Raw genomic sequence first — 6,634 nt, forward strand, 5'->3', positions numbered from 1 at the left:
ATATATATGTGATTTTTGATAGGTGGCACATATTTTCCCTGTTGTCGACTTGTATGAGATGCAGCTGATCGTATCCAATATAATCTTGCTCTAGGCGATTCGCAGTTAGCTTCAGACCCTACCAGTTAATGCTGTGTTATTATGATGACGTTATTATGGGCAGGCTGGAAACACTGACCCGTGGTATCGAATCGTTTTCGAGCATTTCGTCGAGCGGTGTCCCGCATTTCGCCTCAACAATTGCGCCAGTTCTATGTCAACGATCATGAACCATCTATATACCTTCACTTTTCACTAAATTTCATAGCCAGCTTATATGTTGAACATCGTTCCTGATAACAACCTAGCTAGTAATCGCTTAACGGGAAACGAAGAAAAGAAACAGGCGACAGGATAAAAATTCGCGAACAGCGAGAATATCTTCCGTGAAAAATGCTCTAAATGATCACTGCAGCATTGGACACAACAGAGGAAATCTTCCGGCCGTGTCCTAAATGTAGTCGCCTGTGGGTACCGCGCCGAAATAGGGTAGCAGCCATAACAGCAGTGGCAGTAGCTAGACCAGAAGAAATTGAGCGCGCGCTCAACAGAGCCTCGCAGCGCTTTTGGCCAGCAATGGACGCAATCCTTCCATTGACAGCTGCTGTTCTTGTTACAACTGACACTGCTGCAATAGAACAGGGAGGATGGGGCGAGGCTCAACGTACCATTGCAATTCAATGGCTGCTCGTCTGTCTGTTTGTTTGGCTGACGGCGTCGCTGGCGCTGGTGACGGAGCAACATGGGCGCGGACGCTTAATAGCGACAGCCGCCAACTACCCTAGCGATACGGCGACGGCCGGCCAGGGTCATTTCTGCTGTTGTTTCTTTCTCCAAGCTGCTGAGGGTCGAGCCATGTGCTGGCGACGGCCACTGCTGGCGTCAACTGAATCGACTGACACATAAGACCAATAAGCAAATTAGCCAGGTGCGGACATACGGAGAGGCACCGGCTGAGAGAAGAGGCACCTATGAACATCGCTGTTTCGCTTGCTCAAGAGTAGGAGTAGTCTACGATCGTCTACATTCCCACCACTAGGATAGCATGACGGGCAATGGCGACTGAGACATTGTAACAACAAAAGACATTCGTAGGAGCAGCGTTGCTGTTTGGCAACTGCAGGAAACCCCTTTCCTGCTCTTCTGCCTCGTATGGTAGCTGCGGCGGGCGTTCCGCTGCCTTTCGCATGGTGCTTGTACCGCCGCCGCCGCCGCCGTGATTGTCAGAGCAGAAGCGAACGAACGCTGAGACGGAAATAACGAGAATTCAACGACGTCACCCAAAGTAGCAACAAAACCATTGGCGCGGCAATAGACAGCTCGCTACACACACAACAACAATAAGAACTCCGTTGATTTTCTGCTGCGGCTGTCGTTGCTTCTTCCCTTCAATAGCAACTGAATTTTTTTCTCAAATTTGACGGTTGCCGGCTGATGCCGCAATAAACACTGCCGCAATCGTGGCGATAGACTGACCACAGCATCGAACAGACGCACCGACTCGTCCGCAGGCAGACCAACGGACAGGCCGCAGTAGATGGCGGATGGTAAATGCCCCGCGTGAGACGTCGCTGGGGCAGTTGTTGCAGAGAGACGTACAAACCGTTTGCCAACATCTGACGCACCTAAATTACACGAAGCCGTGGTAACGTTTGCAGGTGCCGTTTGAATAGACGAAAACGAAGAAAGAGTAGACGACGGCTGGCTGTGCATAGGAAGTTGCCTGTGATCTTTTGCGATCTTACGGAACAGTTAGTGGGTTCTTTACGTTCGACGTGAACGTAAAAAACGTGCATTTGTATGTTGTCTGAATGCATATGAACGGAAGTGTAGGGAGATGGTGCAGTGAGAACAATGTGAAATCGGGCAACTCTGACTGTCGAACGGTACCATAGTTTATCCACGGAGGAAGCGAAAGTTAAGAGTTTCCGTTTGTTACTTCGTAATAACTCCAGCAGTGTCTTAATTTTACTAGTGAAAGACAAGGGACGACTTCTGAGGATATAGTTTTTCGAAACTGGTAAGTACAAATCACCAGGCCGGCCAAGCCGAGCTATTGGTGGCCTAATAAATTAAAAAAACGTTACAATTATCTACTGTCAGGTCGCGAGATTTAAAGATGCGTAAACAGTACGTTCCCAGTTTAGAGATAGCTCTCCACTGAAACGTAGAAAACATCGCTCTTTGCGCTCTGGCTAAAGCCATATAAGGCAGGGTAGCAGTCGACCCTTTACGTATATACATATTGTGAATTTTCTTACGTGTAAATAAACAGCTGTACTCTTAACTGTACTTCAACCGGGCGGTCCTTCAACGAGAACAATTTCGGTTCGTCGTCATAAATATGATCACTATATTCTATCTAATGATATTCTCGAAATAAAAGATTTTTGACAGTATATGTATATTGAAATTGTTGCCAGTGATTGACGGCAAAGTTGATGCAGGTTTATGTATCAGCAAGAACGTATATTCATTTTATCTCACACAGGAAATCATAGATATTGGTTGCACGTAATTGTTTGCACTACATAGAGCGCAATTATACTTTTTTTTCTAGTTTTAAAACCTCACTATTTTATTTTTCCATGTATAGTATTCGAGTATAGCGATGTATATTATGATATACGTATCATCATTTAATTAATGATACTGCTGCTGCTGCTGTTTACCTATGACCGAAAAGCTTTTTTTGTTGTTTAGCGAGCGAGGGATTCTCCCACTGACCAGAAAGGCCAATTTGCTTGGTCGAATAGGTGACAATCGGGTATAGCTGAATGCTACATATGCTGTTTCCATCGATAGGCTCCTACTGTTTGTGGCCGTAGTAAAGAGCCGTCCAATTGTACATCTTTACGGCATCGTCGACACGTCCTCATTAGGACATTGCATCGACTTGTCCGTCCGTACGACTATTTGTCATAGAAGAATCCTACGGAAAATCAATACTTTTTGTCCAATCAACAATATACTAAACATAACACGATCAAGTCTTTCATTGCTTTAACGCCTACACTGCGTATCCGCTTTTACCAGTGGATTGGACTAATTGCATCTAAATTATGATCATAGTTAACGATAAATAAAAGGACAACGCCAGGTAACGGTGGCTGAAGCTGACTGAAGGTCGGTAGTGATAGATGACAGTCCCGAAATGGCATGCCTTGGTGGCAATGTTCTCTGATTACGTAATAAAGGTTCAGTCCGGAGACATAAGGGAAGACCTAATTCACAAAGCTGTCCTATTTAGCTAGCAGGGTTTAATTGAATGCAGGTAGAACATTTAAATATGAGCATAAGGCTTACGCTTTTTATTTAGGCTTACGCATTGTTTTATCCATGTAAGATTTTGATCAACTAAAATTGAACATTTCTAAACTCACTTGCGAGATATTTTTCTTTAACAATAGAGGTATAACCCAAAAGTGATATGTATTGCTCAACTATGTTTCATACTAGCTTTACAAGATTTCAGATTGAAAGTTCTAAGACGGCTACAAAGTACTTAATGTACAAAAAGTCTAGAAATAAAAAATCCCGCAATATTAGAATGCGTAGGCTTCGCTTTATAAGCGCCTAAGGCCGTATTCGAACAGAGGCGATCGTATATACGTATAGGGAGAGAAAGAGGACGATGACGACGAAGCTGTTGCTCAATTGTATACTTGTGGATGCGTTGATCGTTCTTGTTATATCAGCATGCAAAAATCCAGCTTGTCTTGCTAATGTTTCAACATTATTTTCTGCGCTTAGCTTCAACACGTAGCTGAAAGCCTGGTTTTTTTCCTCACGGCAGAAGATCATCTTCACGGGTCGAATATTGCTCAATACGTGTCGGTGCGTGAGTCAAATCAACGCTTACCTATGGTCGAAAGATAGGCACACATTCATATAAATGAAACGTAGGACAAATCTTTTCCGCGTTGTGCTGATTGAACATAAGTCTGCCTGTTTCAACGGCCGTGCAAAACCTTTTTGTAATTATTGATAGTTACCAAAAGCGAGCCTGATACGCAGTCCAAGTCACCTTCCTGAATACTGTTCATCCAATGCTTTAATTTAGCTAGTAATAAATATCTGTTATCGATTAGTAGGACGCATGGCGCTGGCGGAGCTAGAGAACGTGCTTTGCTTCGAATCTCTGTGCCATAGAGGGTACAAGCTCTATACGAATTTAGACAGAAGTGAAGACTAACTTTAATCAAGCTGTGGCAGTAGATATATTGGTATTGCTATTGCTTTTGAAGCTGGTCCTTTACGCGAGGGGCCAGCACCATGCTAAACAAACAAACAAACAAAGGTGAAGCTTTTCGATAAAGCTTCAAAAAGGCATTGAATAACAAATACTGTCTAACATTTAGGTTAGGCGATAATTTAAAGAGAAATCATATTTAACTCAAAACGAGCATCGCTTATGCAAAACGGATTAATTTGGTTGCCCATGCCTTGGCCAGGCGAAGATGGCTCATATTTAATGACGCTTTTAAGTGGATTGTAACAGGTGGGAGTCTGAGAATATATGGAGTCACTGATCAAAATTACGGAATACGTTTTTTCAGCCTTTGTACGACTCGATTTCTATGATATTGCCGATAGTTGCATTATGTGGGCATCTTCCGGCAGACCACAATACATTTGTGATGATGTGTTTGCTTTTCCCTTGACGACTAACAGCATGAGCTAATCGATACGTAAGAACATATGCGTCCCTAACATGTCACCCAGCTACTTCTACGAAAGTGTTTGAAATTGTTATTATTTTTCGTTTGCTCACTGACACCCTCGTCATCGGTGAGCAGACGTCCCAGTTTGCTCTTTCCCAAGAAAACCGATGTACTACAAATTAGCATATGAGCTCCATGCACGCTAACGAAATTTACACAGGTCCACCAGAGTTGACGATGCCCGACACTCGACTTTGATACCGGTCGAAGATCACCATGTTTCTTAGTCGTTTGTTACGGTCGCAATCCTCTTCAAACAGACAGTAGTAGTTGCTGAAATGGTAGGCGCGATAAAAAGCTAGAACTGACTACAGGTTGACTATTGGAGTCGATCTCTTCAAATAAATAACTCTAATGGTTATTCAGCCGAGCGCCATCTTTGTCTAACTATAATCTATCAACAACTAAACCGATTACAATCAAACCCAGCCAAACAGATCAATGACGCAATTTAGCCCGAACCGTATATCGTTGTTGCATTTTTAAAAAAGGTTTCCGCTAAAAAATAATTTTATTTATTCTGTAGCGATGACACTCGCGCTTTCATAAACTTTTACCCTGCAGCCAGCCAAACAACTTGCCTCAAGGAAATCTACGACTGCAATCCCTTTACTACAGGTACAGATTTTTAACTTGTTATGGAAAAATATAGGGCGTTTATTATTGAAAACTTGCTATATATACCCTGGTTTGATCGGCGTTATACTCGATATAGTAGGCAAAGGTTTACAGTGCCTTAGCGGGAATGGTCATCGCCTCGTCTACAAAAAAAAAATTATCGTTATTTCACACACATAACTCTTATATAGATATATATGCGCCTGCTGATAGTGAATATTTATCAGAGGTGCACACAATCCCCCTTGATGAACAGGGCTAGCAGCGGCAGCAGCAACGATTCAAGCCGACGAAAGTCGGCTTCCGTAGGCGCGCATTTCGCTAGAACGAAACGGGCTCGTGTGGGTGGGTAGGTGGCCTACGAAGAGGTGGGAAAATACCAACGACAATAATAGCAACAACTAAACAACGAAAGAAAAAGTAAATGCTATAGTACCAACGAAAGGACACGGAAACAGCGAAGCAGGCGAGCTGGCGTTACTGCTGCTGATGATGATGTCACGGCAGTAGAGATGGTGGTGAACGGCTTGTGGCCGGCAAAATGACAAAGGGTATGGTCGCGACGACGCTCGTAGTAATTCTTAGAGTGATGTATACGAGTTTAATTATATATGTAACGATTGTTCATTTGCAGTTTGTTCATTAGTATTCTGTTACGTAAAAGAAAATAAGCTCTGATCGGTGAAACACGTTCTCAACTTCTTCCTTCACTTTGCTTTGATTTGAACCTCTTGCGTTTGGATTCGAAAGTAAAAGGTACCAAAAACAATACCGTGTATATACACTATCCGTGTTTACTCAATGTAACCACTATCCACCCTTACTAAGTCTTTAATTAGGGATCTAGACCACAAAATAGTCAATTTCAAAATATTATTCTTTTTAATCACAAGTTTTTTTTTTTTTTTTTTTTTTTTTTTTTTTAGTAGCTAGAGTGCGCCGCGCGATATTGGTACGTATAAGCTCAGCTCACATACAAAAAGTTTCAACAAAGTTAACAAATTCTAGCTGGCTGATGACAGGTCAGAAATTCTGAAAATGTAAGGCTCAAACTGATCAAAAAATGAAGGCATTAAGCCTAAACTTTATTGAGGATTTTCCGAATTGCCTTAGAAAAATCTTGCTCGGATTCTTTCAGCTCGCGTTGCAATGTAAAATGTCGACGTTGGCCAACAAAGAAGCTTTTAAGCTCTTGCTGAGCGTTCGTCCAGTGCATAAAGTATATAGCTGACCTTCGTTCAGATTCAAAGAAC

At 42.6% G+C, this 6,634-nt stretch overlaps 1 protein-coding gene and 1 long non-coding RNA gene across 4 annotated transcripts in view; one reads left to right on the forward strand and one right to left on the reverse strand.

Moving 5' to 3' along the window:
* The window catches only part of LOC111263556 (uncharacterized), a 17,556-nt gene extending 15,826 nt beyond the window's left edge, over nucleotides 1–1,730 (reverse strand). Inside the window, exon 1 of the long non-coding RNA XR_015312350.1 lies at nucleotides 1,665–1,730. This is a non-coding gene — a long non-coding RNA (uncharacterized LOC111263556). The remainder of the gene's footprint in view (nucleotides 1–1,664) is intronic.
* LOC111263553 (sodium/calcium exchanger Calx) overlaps nucleotides 1,673–6,634 on the forward strand; it is a 40,744-nt gene continuing 35,782 nt past the window's right edge. For 2 of the 3 annotated variants that reach the window (XM_022838731.2, XM_022838729.2), the window contains exon 1: nucleotides 1,673–2,059. The gene's annotated coding sequence lies outside the window, so the exon portion shown is untranslated. The remainder of the gene's footprint in view (nucleotides 2,060–6,634) is intronic. The other variant, XM_022838732.2, reaches the window with a different exon arrangement.

This window comes from Varroa jacobsoni, unplaced genomic scaffold (genome assembly GCF_002532875.2).
Source record: "Varroa jacobsoni isolate VJ856 unplaced genomic scaffold, vjacob_1.0 scaffold_773, whole genome shotgun sequence".
In the NCBI taxonomy this organism is placed as follows: domain Eukaryota; kingdom Metazoa; phylum Arthropoda; class Arachnida; order Mesostigmata; family Varroidae; genus Varroa; species Varroa jacobsoni.